Source organism: Bos javanicus, chromosome 22 (assembly GCF_032452875.1).
Source record: "Bos javanicus breed banteng chromosome 22, ARS-OSU_banteng_1.0, whole genome shotgun sequence".
Classification (NCBI taxonomy): Eukaryota; Metazoa; Chordata; class Mammalia; order Artiodactyla; family Bovidae; genus Bos; species Bos javanicus.
Window position 1 is genome coordinate 18,109,654 of NC_083889.1, and position 12,603 is coordinate 18,122,256.

At 42.0% G+C, this 12,603-nt stretch overlaps 1 long non-coding RNA gene and 1 other non-coding gene across 3 annotated transcripts in view; one reads left to right on the plus strand and one right to left on the minus strand.

Moving 5' to 3' along the window:
* LOC133235178 (uncharacterized) overlaps positions 1–12,603 on the plus strand; it is a 614,403-nt gene that overhangs the window by 23,198 nt on the left and 578,602 nt on the right. The gene's annotated exons all lie outside the window — the stretch shown is intronic.
* On the minus strand, positions 3,984–4,056 carry TRNAG-CCC (transfer RNA glycine (anticodon CCC)). Its single transcript has one exon. It is a non-coding gene; the product is annotated as a tRNA-Gly (tRNA).

Genomic DNA, 12,603 nt, shown 5'->3' on the forward strand with positions numbered 1-12,603 from the left:
AGTACTCTTGCCTGGAAAATCCCATGGATGGAGGAGCCTGGAAGGCTGCAGTCCATGGAGTCACTGAGGGTTGGACGCGACTGAGCAACTTCACTTTCAATTTTCACTTTCACGCATTGGAGAAGGAAATGGCAACCCACTCCAGTGTTCTTGCCTGGAGAATCCCAGGGACGGGGGAGCCTGGTGGGCTGCCGTCTATGGGGTCGCACAGAGTTGGACATGACTGAAGTGACTTAGCAGCTTAAAGCCCCTCCTTACAGATGGCTAGTGACTCAGAGTTTGGAGAGTGGTAGGACTTGGCAAGTTCTCTGTGAGAGGAAAGCTGACCTGGACTAGTTTTTGGGTCTCCTGCTCTTCAGGAACCAGTCTTTTTCCCTTTGCCACGCTACCCCTGCCAACCCACCATGGTGTAGCAGGAGAGAGCCTGGCTCTAGCCTTGAGCCTTGGCACCACCACTTACTGTGTGACTCTAAGATCTCAAAAGACTCTTTAGTGTATACAGGAGGTAATCATACCTATCTAATGGAGTTCTTGGTGGTGATCATGTGCAATCGTAGATATCAGATGTTGGCGAATAGCAGTAGGTGTCTGAGTGCTTGGGTGAGGGCTAGGGTTCTGAAGTCTCCAGGAAAAGGCTGTCCTGATGATCATCTCGAAGTTGAGGGGGCTGTATACTTTATATCTAAAATGTTTTAGTTTTGACCTCAGATATTCTATTTTGATCTTTTAAAAAATAGCTTTCAACTTAAATTTTTGAGCTTTATAGAATAGAATTATAGTAACTGTTTTAATGTTCTTATCTGCTAATTCTGACTTCTGTTCCATGTTTGGGTTGGTTTCGAGCAATTGATTTTTCTCCTTATTATAGGTTACACTTTTATGCTTTTTGAATACTTGGTGATGTTTCATTGGATGCCAGACATTATGAATTTTATGTCACTTTTTGCTGGATATTTTTTGTATCCTTATAAACATTTTTAAAGCTTCATTTTGTTATGCAGCTGCATTACTTAGAAAGAGTTTGATCCTTTTTCTTTAAATATTTTTTTAGAGAGAAAACTCTCTCAAGGCAGTAATTTAGGACAATTCTAGGACTTATCTTGTTTATTTTTCATTCTTGGGTATCAGTGTCCTTTATTACTTGTTGTTGAGTGTTTTGAAAGCCACTGTTTCAGGTGAGAGGATAAATCTACTTCCTGTTATTCCAGCTTGGATGGTAGCAGAACTGTGGCCAGCCTTTCAGATGATTTTTATTATTATCACTCAATATTATGATTGTTGTCTTCATTTTTAGATAAGGAGATAGAGGTTCAGAGACATTAAGTCATATAAAGACAAAAGTAGTTTAAGACACTGCATTTTTTTTTTCTCAGAATGAATGTGAATAATCACAAAAGTAAATTTACAAAGCAAAGACCAACAGGTCAGTTGCTGGTGACCTGTCATGTAGCCCTCTTTTCTTCTTGAAGGTAAATTAACTCCTGATTAATCAAAGTGACTTCCCTCTTTCTTACGCTTGCAAAGCACCAGCTTCTCTCCTTTTGTCTTTTTGAATCACTGATTTATACCTATGGATTTTGACTTCTTTGGGGATTAACCAGTCAAGTGTTACCTTATTCAACAGTGAGGATAAAAGGAGTACTGAAAGAAATTTCATGGAGAAATGAATATCTTTTCCCCAGTATATTCTCTGAGGTGCTGCTGTGAAGTCAGTGCTAAGAGGGGAGAATTGAGAATGATGGCATGTGCCATCAGATATTTACTTCTGTTTTTAAAGACTATTGTCATTTTACGGCATGATCTAATGAGAGGCTCTCTAGACTGGAGGCACCAGCCATGTGAACTTGAGTTCCAGCCAAGTTACCATTTGGCAGAGTGTATGTGTCCCCATGACCTTCACTGTAAAGTGGAGGCAGAAATACTCCAACTCATCTATTCTTGTAGGTCACTGGTAAGTGCCGGGAGCCGGCATATTGCATATTGATTGCATATTGCATATTGAGTGCAGCACTTTCCACAGCATCATCTTTCAGGATCTGGAATAGCTCAACTAGAATTCTATCACTTCCGGGAGCCAGCGTGAGGAACTCCGCCCATGGCAAAGGTCATGAGGAAGGAGGCTCGGCATACGCAAAGGCGGGATCGAGCCTCAGGAGTCCCCCTGGAAATTCTCGAGCATCTACCCCCAAAACCAGAGTCTGCCTACTTTCTGCTTTGTGCTCTCACCTACACCTCTGACTTTAACGGGGGCGAAGGCTGTCCCCCACTACCTCTCTCTGAAAAAAGAGTTAGCTTACAGCTCCAGTTAATAATTCCTGGGTGTGACAGTGTTTCAACCTACAAACTCCTTTGGAAATCCTCTAGCCTGCCTGAATAGGTTTTTCCGGCCACACGTGATTGTTCAGAGCCTCCCAACTGTGAGAGGCAGGAGATGTTCTAAACTGTCTAAACACAGATTCTTTTGAGTAGTTAAAAGATTGATTAGAAATTGTATTGGTGAAGGGTTTTTCACTTGTTGGGCCAATGTTTGCTGCTAAGTCTCCATATCCCTTACCTTCTGTGTCCCTGGCAGTGTATTGATTAATATAATTGGTGTAAGTAGTAGCTTTAATGTTTGCAACCTTGGACCCTTGAGTTAATTCTTTTCTTGATTGAGCCCACCACACTTTTGCCCTATAGGAATGCAACTTTATCTAATGCTTTTGGAGGGTGGCTCCTGACTTTGGAATAATTACCTTTAGAGAAAAATAAGTTTCTTAAAATGTTAACAGGCCTCCTGGCCAGAAGATGATGTAAATCATCTGAACTTTTGCATATGATAAGTTTGAAAGTCTGGCTTCGATTAGGATCAGGAACTGCTGTCCTTGCATGACTCTACCCCTTCCCCCATTATCCTCTATGCACAACTTAAGGTATAAAAACTACTTTGGAAAATAAAGTACGGGCCTTGTTCACTGAAACTTGGTCTCCCCATGTCGCTCTCTCTCTCAAATTCTGGCTGAGTCTCCATCTGGAGCGTGGAACCCGCCATGCTTGCTAATTATGCCTGGGCTTCTAAGATCCAACCGGGGAGGCCTCAGTGTCTCCTCTCCTTTGGGAGAACGGAAGGACGCCTGCGGCCTACGTAAGTGATGCAAACTTCTTGTCTTGAAGTTTTATTGGTCTCCCGCATAAACCAAGCTACTTGGCCTCTTTTCTTCACTGAATTTTCCTACTGAGCTATCCTTATTTCAGCCGCTTTTCTCCACTGAATTTCGTCACTGAGCTATCCTCATCCTATTACTCTTTATATCTTTGATAAATATTTAAATAAATAGATCGCCTATGCCGTCTCTCCTTCGAATACCCTGGATCAGCTGGGGCTGGACCCTGGCAGGTAAGGCCAAACACAATCATGGATATTGCTTTAGTAGGAAAAGTTTAAAAGCTGAAGCTAATCCAGTGGGAGAAGGCTAGGGTGGGATGATTTGAGAGAATATTATTGAAACATGTACATTACCATATGTAAAATAGATAACCAGTGCGAGTTCTAGGGCATGAAGCAGGGCACCCAAAGCTGGTGCTCTGGGACAACCCAAAGGGATAAGGTGGGCAGGGAAGTGGAAGGGGAGCTCAGGATGGGTGGACACATGTACACCTGTGGCTGATTCATGTTGATGTATGACAAAAACACCACAATATTGTAAAGTAATTATTTTCCAGTTAAAAGTAATTAATTAAAAAAGCTGAAGCTAAGAAGGCTATTATTTGGGATTCTCTCCCTTTGATAAACTAAATATAAAGCAGGCATTCACCTTTAGAAGGAAGGCTTTGTGTGAGGATGCCACACTCAGGGCATTTTTTAAAAGTTATTTATTTATTTGGCTGTGCCAGGTCAGTCATAGTTGTGGTATGTGAACTCTTAGTTGCAGCAAGTGGGATCTAGTTCCCTGACCAGGGATTGAACCTGGGCCCCCTGCATTGGGAGTGCAAGTGGGATCTAGTTCCCTGACCAGGGATTGAACCTGGGCCCCCTGCATTGGGAGTGCAGCATCTTAGCCTCTGGACCACCAGGGAAGTCCTACTCCAGGGAAATTTTGTCAGAGAAAAGGTATGAAGTTTAGTAGAAAATCCACAGGTTTGGGAATTCAACCAAAATGAATTCTGCCAGCTGTGGTGTTTACTTACTTACATCTTGTTTTACTCCGACCCAGCTTTTAGAGCAGTAACCATGGTGGAGTCTTGAGCCTGTCCCCTAGTCAAGCTAAGTGGCCACCTCTCCCCATAATGTGCCCTTCACCTGCCTTGGCTCCTGTAATCTGCCCAAAATATCTTGACCCAGCTCTATATGTCACTCAAGCACTGGCCTAGTTATCTTCTGGGAGGGTTTCCTAACAAACTGAAATGTTCTTTTGTCTGTACATCTCCTGAGCTTTGTGCTGTTGCTCTAGAGTTGATCATATAACATTTCCGGTTATTTTAATATATTTTCAGTCCTTCAAAAGCTGAGAACAGACTTAATTGATAGCAGTATCGTAGACCCTCTGATCCTGAAAACATTTGAAACCATTTTCATAATTTTTATATTTTTAAAGAAAAAAAAAAAAGCTGGTAACTCATCACATTTCACAGAATCTTAAAACAGAAGATTAATTAAAGTAAAATTCCCCATGTTCCTCTAACCCTTCCTGTCTGTCTTGCCAGTGGGAAGAACCATTCACAGTTGGGAGCAGTAATCATTTAGACATGCATATGCGTGGTATGCCTTACAGACATGTACATTCAAGGTCTTAGAAAAATTTTTTAAATGGAATTATGATTTACATATTATAAGCAACATACTTTCTTTGCTGAGGACACTTGATATTATTTTCCAATATTCCATCTTAAGTACCTTATGCATTTATTTGTTTTCCTATTGGAAGACATATTTTCCTTTTTTTTACTATTAAAGACAAGGCTATGAAAAGTATCCCTGAAAGTTTTCAATCTGCTTCACCCCAAATTTGGAAATGTTGCTTCATAAGTGACTTTGAGATGCTTGATCCCCTTCTCATTGAGATAACAAAAACTTTAAATTTCAAACATGATCATTTGAAAACTGTTGGCTTTCACAACTGTTTCCAAACGATTTTTTACCATTTTAAATACGAACGTCTTAACACAGAATTTCAAAGCATTTTAGATATTAAACTAACTTATTTGTAGGGTGGCTGACAAGTTGAAACTTTTTGACAGTGATTTTATATTCTACATTTTAATGATCTGAGTGTTCCAAAATAACATCCTAATATTTTGAAGCATTTGGAAACTCAGAGCTTTTAAAAATATTCATAAAAAATTTAAGTGATGATTAGAAACTGCAGAAAAAACATTGCTGTTCATCGTGTAGTTTACTGTTCCAAATATTTTTTTTCCTTTCAGATTTTGTCTTCTAAAGTTAAATGATACATTTAAAATATGTTATTCTTATTGCAGGAATATGAATTATTTCTTATCATCATGATATTCTGCTTTTCTCCTATCTGAAACGGAACTCCCTTTCCTTTGTTCACTTGGCAAATATTCATTGAGGGCCTTCGTTGTGTCAGCCAGTATTCTAGGTGTTGGGACACAATAGTATAATAAAGAAGAGACAAAAATGCCTACATGGAGCTTACATTCTAATGGGGGAGATGAAAAATATATAAATTAAGTAAAACATGTAAGATAAGATAAATTCTGAGAGGAAAAACAAAGGTGAGAAAAAAAAAAAGTTTCGAGGGTAGGGCTTGAAATTTTAGGTAGGGTGGCCAGGAAATGGCTTACAGAATGCACTTCTGGGTAGAAGGGCTGCATGAAGTGAGGGTGGGAGCCATGTGGATACTTGTTAAAAGGGCCTCTCAGGTTGAGGAGTCGCAAGTGCAAAGGTCCTGAGGCAGGAATGTAGCTGGCGTGTTTGAGGCCCTGCAAGGAGATGGTGTGGCTGAATTCCAGTGAATAAATAAAGTTCAGGGACAGTAATGGGAGATGAGGTGTTCAGGGAGATAATGCAGGTGGAACAGAGCATGTAAGGCCTTAGTAGGTCATTGTAAGGAATTAGGCCCATTCTCCAAGCGAAACGGGAGGCTGTTGGGTTGTTTGCCTTCAGTCTGAATGATCTGATTTACAATGAACAGGATCATTTTGGCTGCTGTGCTGAAAAGTACAGGTTGTTAAAGGTAGAAGCATAGGGATCTGTTAGGACGTAGAACAATAATTCAGATGAGAAATGATGGTGCTGGAGTGGAGGTGGTGATAAGGGGTTAAATTCTGGGTAAAATGAAGGCATGCTGCTGCTGCTGCTAAGTCACTTCAGTCATGTCCAACTCTGTGCGACCCCATAGACGGCAGCCCACCAGGCTCCCCCGTCCCTGGGATTCTCCAGGCAAGAACACTGGAGTGGGTTGCCATTTCCTTCTCCAATGCATGAAAGTGAAAAGTGAAAGTGAAGTCGCTTAGTCATATCCGACTCTTAGCGACCCCATGGACTGCAGCCTACCAGGCTCCTCCGTCCATGGGATTTTCCAGGCAAGAGTACTGGAGTGGGGTGCCATTTCATAGTGGAGAGGATTTCCTGGTGGATTGGTCAGAAATTATGAGCAGAAGAGAGGAGCCAATGCTTTTAATGAGCCTAGAGTGGATGGACTTGTCCTGTTGTGAGCTGCAGTGGGATGGGATGAGAAGGCTGGAGAGGAGTGGAAGAGCCCCCATAAATTGGTTTGGGACATTTTACGTTTGAGATCCTTTTAGTATTCAAGTGGAGATGTCAGGTGGGCAGTGGGATATGCCGGTGTGGAGTTCAGAGGCAAAGATGGAAATTTGAAAATCATCAGTCTTTGGATACTGTTTAAAGCCATGAGATCACCTGGCATGGCTGTTAATATGGAGGAAAAGAGATCCAAGGACTGGGATCTGAGATGCTCCAACACTTTGAGAAATCAGAAAACGAGGCAGAGAAGGCCCCATCAGAGAAGTAGGGGGGAAAGCCAGATGAAGATGTTGTATCCTGTCAAACCTAGACAGGAAATATTTCCAGGAGCAGAGAAGGCAAGCTGAACAGAATCACTGAGCGAGGTGACTTCATCTAGGTGTTAATTTAGGTATTGGCTCTTCCAGAAAGCCGTTTCATTCCCACCCCGACCCTTATTTCATGGTCAGATTGGACACCCTCGCCCTGGGTTCCCAGCCTCTTTATGGTAGTGCCTTTTCTTTGTGCACCCCACGCTGTCATACATGGGTCAGTTCACAGCATCCTTTCCTACATCAGACTGGGAGCCTTTGACAGGCAGGGCCTGTCTTACTCAACTCTGAAAAGATACTCAATGTATTTTTAATATAAATAAGTCATTTATTTTAATCTGGTTTTACTTTGCACTTTTCAAAAATGAGTTTTTGAAAAGAAGTTTTTGGTATTTGTAAGCTTTTTTAAATCTTATGTTAGGGTACAGTTTATTCAAAGTGTGTCAGTTTCAGGTGTACAGCAAAGTGATTCAGTTATATGTATATATCCATTCTTTTTCAGGTTTATTTCTGATATGGGTTAGTACAGAATATTGAGTAGAGTTCCCTGTGCTAGACAGTAAGTCCTTTGTGACTACCTCTTTTATTTATAGTATTGTGTAAATGTTAACCCTAACCTCCTAATTTGTCCCTCTCCTGTACCTTTCCCCTTTGGTAACTAGAAGTTTCTTTTGAAGATGAGTTTTGAACCAAGTATATAATAATTTGAATTTTGGAAACTTAGCAGTTTTGGAGGGTGGCAAAATAATCACATTAGCCTCTTCAGGTGACTTTGTCCATTATATATACAGGTTTATAATTTTCTATATATCACAGTGACTGTCTGAGGTGTGCTTTGTAACTCCCTCCCTGTATGCCCTTGCTAAAAGCCTTTCTTTCCACCTGGAATGGCCTACCCTTCATAAAAAAAAATTGAAATGTCCCTAGCTCAAAAGAACCATCTCCAAGTAACCTTCTCACTTACCACCTCTGACCCAGGCTTAAATGCTATTAACAATTTTCTGGCTCTTATATTAGTATCAGTCTGCATTCTTAAATTTGTGAAGATTAACTGGCATATATATCTCTGCTGGGAGCCAGCAACAGATTCATTTTCCTATGGCTTATAGCTCACAATGCTTCGTCTGAGTAAAGGGAGAACCCATTAACAGTTTGCAGCATCAAAATTATTCGAAAGTAAGCAATTTCGGTTTCAGAGGCAATCCATATTGAAGACAGCCATTGTGCAAGAGTCATGAATTGATTTAAAGGCTTTCACAGATGGACATCTTCCTAATAGAAATCAGTGCAATGTTCCTCCCCATTGTTTAGCCAATGGACCTTCTAAAAAACCAACTAGGCACTGTGATATGTTGGGAGGATCTGGAGAAAGTAAGTAATTCACTGCTCATGATTCTTAGCCTCAAGTAAATCGCCTACCTTGTGTTCTCTAAAAGGTCAGTGGAATCAATCGCCATTGTTCTTTTATGCTCATTAAGTATTTTGTGTGCACACTCAATCAGTCCCTCAGTAAACACTGACAAATGGCCTACTGTGTGTTCAGCATAGGGAATTGTGCTTTAGAGTCCAAAGTGCTTACACATGATTTCCATCCTCATGAAATTATTACATACCATGGCATCTACAGGTATCTCCCTGCTCTTTCCAGCGATGGATGTGACTGATTCTGAAATTCTATGTTGCTAATCCTAAGAGCGAACTAAAATTTTTCTCAAGGAAGCCATGTAATTGGAGCTCACACATGAGGTGAAATCTGCTGGCTCTTCCGTATGCAGGATTTCACAGCATGGATGCAGTGAGGCAGTGAGGGTTAGCCGGAGCACAACCGTGAGAACTGGAAGCCAGCTTCCTGGCCCAGTGATGGGTCACTGGGCAAGAAGTCAGAAGTGCTGCCTTCATCGCCTGTTTTGACACTAGAAATGCAATTTGGGGCAAGTCACTTCAACTTCTGGACCGTATCTTTTGGATAACCCCTGTGTATAGTATAGTCAAAGCTATGGCTTCTCCAGTAGTCATGTATGGATGTGAGAGCTGAACCATTAAGAAGGCTGAGCACTGAAGAATTGATGCTTTCAAACTGTGGTGTTGGAGAAGACTCTTGAGAGTCCCTTGAACTGCAAAGGAGATCAAACCTGTCAATCCTAAAGGAAATCAACCCTGAATATTCATTGGAAGGGCTGATGCTGAAGCTGAAGCTCAATACTTTGGCCACAGGATGTGAAAAGTCGACTCACTGGGAAAGACCCTGATGCTGGGACAGATAGAAGGCAGGAGGAGAAGGTGACAAGAGAGGACGAGATGGTTGGATGGCATCACTGACTCAATGGACCCGAGTTTGTGCAAACTCCAGGAGACGGTGAAGGACAGGGAAGCCTGGCGTGCCACAATCTATGGAGTCTCAAAGAGTCAGACACGACTAAGTGACTAAACAATAAATCAACCCTTATATAGACAGAATATATATATTTATTTCCAAACCATCTCAGTTTATTACAATAAGGTATCAATTATTATTGATGAGTCAGTGATCCATTGTGACAGATTTATTTCAAGTTCAAGATCAGACATAGGTCTTTCTGATGTTTTGAAGTAGCGGCAGCTGTCAGGACTGTGTTCTTACGGTCGATGACAGGGTACAAGCAGTAAAATCAAGCTGCCCAAGACTCTACTCAAGACGTTGTAGACAGAATATTTTCACAGCAGTTGTTTCTTTATATGTAGGAGCTTGGCTCAATTCAGGGCTTAGTATTTCTCTTACCCAAACTTCTGCTGGAAAATCCCTACTGAGCACTTACTCTGTGCCAGACCTGCTGCTAAAGGACCCAGTTCCCACACGTCTGTGAGGAGTTTTTCCCATGTCGCCAGACAGTGCTCCAATACCAGATGAGTGTTTTACAGTTCAACTCAGTTCAGACACTATATGCCTGGATATATCTCCAGAAGATATTGAAGGACAGGGAAGCCTGGTGTGCTGCAATTCATGGGGTCACAAAGAGTTGGACATGACTTGGAGACTCCTGGATAGAACATTAGATCCCACAGTTAGAGGCTCAGTTCCCCAAAGACTGTCCCACATTAGATGCCAATCACAGGTCCAGGTTATCAGCTGTGCTTCTGACCAGTGGGGAACTATAAATCAGAGGTTCCCAACAATCTCCTTGTTGGGTTCAATTAACTTGCTGAAATGGCTCCCAGAACTCAGGAAACCCGTTCACTCAGTTGATCATCAACTTATTACAAAGGATGTTAAAGAGTAGGAATCAACGGTCAGATGGAGAGATACACAGGGTTAGTTCTTGAATAAAAGAGCTCTGTCCTCGTGGAGTCTGGGGTCTGGCACAGAGGAATTGTTCTCCTCCTCCATCCTGGAAGCTCTTCACAGCTTCTCCTTCTGGGTTTTTCTGGGGGCTTCATTACTTAGGCATGATTGATTACATTATTGGCTGCTAGTGACTGACTCAACCTCCAGCGCCTCTCTCCTCCCCAGAAAGCAGGGGAGGGACTGAAACCTCCAGTCCCCTCTTCATGGTTGGTTTTCCTGGCAACTAGTCCCCATCCTTAGGTGCTTTCCAAAAACCAGTTCATTAACACAAACCCAGATGTGGTAGAAAGGGGTTTGTTGTGAATTACAGGACATCCTTTTCCCCTCTGTGGCCCTGAAGTCACTTCAGGAACTGAAGATAAGAGACCAAATATCAAAACAAAAGATGCTCCTGTGGCTCTTTTCTAAGGCTTTTGGGAGCTGAGAGCTGTGGATGAAGACCAAGCTATGTTTATGAAAAATCACAGTATCATAGGACTTTCTCTTTGTCAAGCAGTTTAATTTTCCCACTGACCCTATGTAGTAGGTCCTATTAATGCCCCCTTTAGACAGATGAGGAAACTGAGGCACAGAGAAGTGAAGTAATTTACCCCAAGTCCTACAGCTATTGATTATCTTTGAGTTTGAATCCTCCTCCAGACTCCCTTACCTCCAAATAACTCTGAAGTCCATCCCTTGATTTGCTGCACTCTACTGAGGCCATTGTGGTTTCCAGAATTTGCTCTCTTTGAAGCTGGGGACGTGGACTGCAAGACCCTGCCCCCTTGGCCCCTCAGTACTCCTCCAACCCCCACACTTCTCCTGAGGCACCCCTGTGGAACCCAGTGGATCCAAGAAACACCTTCAAAACCTCTGGACTAAAGACCCCTGGCTTTTCAGTCCCTTGCACTTGACTAACCCAGCAGCATGCAATAGAAGCATCAATTTCCCAGTCCTCAAGGGAACCGCTTGAGGTATAGATGATGCTAACTTGTATCCTGGCTTTACAAAATGTATCAAATAGGAAGTGATTATTCAGGGCTGTTCTGAGGGCTGCCAAGGATGGTGTTTGTTATATTATTCAGTGTCTTCTTGCTGGGGGCTCAGGGGAGGCATCTTTCTCTGGCCTCTGTGTGAAGGGCTTTTCTTGACCACTGGTATACTTTAGCCTCAGAGACTCGGTGAATCCCCTAACTCACTGTGGCTGTCTTGACATATTGGCCTCTGGACAACTCAGTTCCAGTTTAGTGACAAGAGTCCTAGAGAGTTTACTGGCTTTGCTCATGGATCTCAATGCTTCCTCCCCTTATTTTCCTTTTGTCTCATTTTTCTTCCTTTTAATTTAGTTTATATTTCCGTGGCCTGTGCATTTGGAGAAGCAACCTTAAATCTCTTTTGGAACAAGGTGGAGTATGAGTGAAGAAAAATTATTTTCTTTAAAAAGTTATTTCCCTCTCATGACCATATCTGGGCTTTCTTAATCAGCTCAGCGTCTTGGATGAATGAGTTTTTTGTTGCTATAGATAGTATTTTAAAGTTCACGGTAAAGGTGGACCCCAGTCTTACCAGAGATGAAAGAAAATAAGGGGTCTGTTCCCTACTTTCCTCATATGGTAGACATACCATTGTGGATGCAAGAGCTGTTCAAGATGAAGAAATGAGAGTGAAGCTGGAGAAAAAGAAAAGGCATCTCAAGAATAGAATTCCTGTTAGCCGGGTCCCTATTTTGTGTTAGAGACCATGCTATAATATGTATATTATTGCATGTATATTTTGTCATTTAATCTTTACAGCAAATTTGTAATTTACTCTCCTTTTACTTAAACGAAACCTGAAGTTTGATGAGGTTTAGGGAGAGAAGCAAGGACCTGGTGGTTGGATGTTTCCATTAGTTTTCTGCATCCATCTGTCTTCATAGTCAAGTGTATTATTCCGAGTTCAAACAGCATCATTTCTCTGGCGGGGCTGCCACTTCCCAGCTGACCCTGTCGCCTGCAGCCTGGCGCCCTCTACCTTGTTCTTCAAACTGCGGCCCAATTTGGAGCGAATTGCAACTCTGGTCATTTTACTTGCCAGAGATCCTAGGATTTAAAGATTTATTTGTTTGATCATTCATTGATTCAATGTTTATTGAGCATCACTTATGTTCCAGGCTCTGCTCTAGGTCAGGGGACAAAAGGATTGTCTAATAGAGAAAAAGATCCCTGCCATGGTTGGAGTTTGCCTTCTTGTTGGGGAGGCAGCTATTGGGCAGCTATTGGGCTACTCAAAAACATACATTG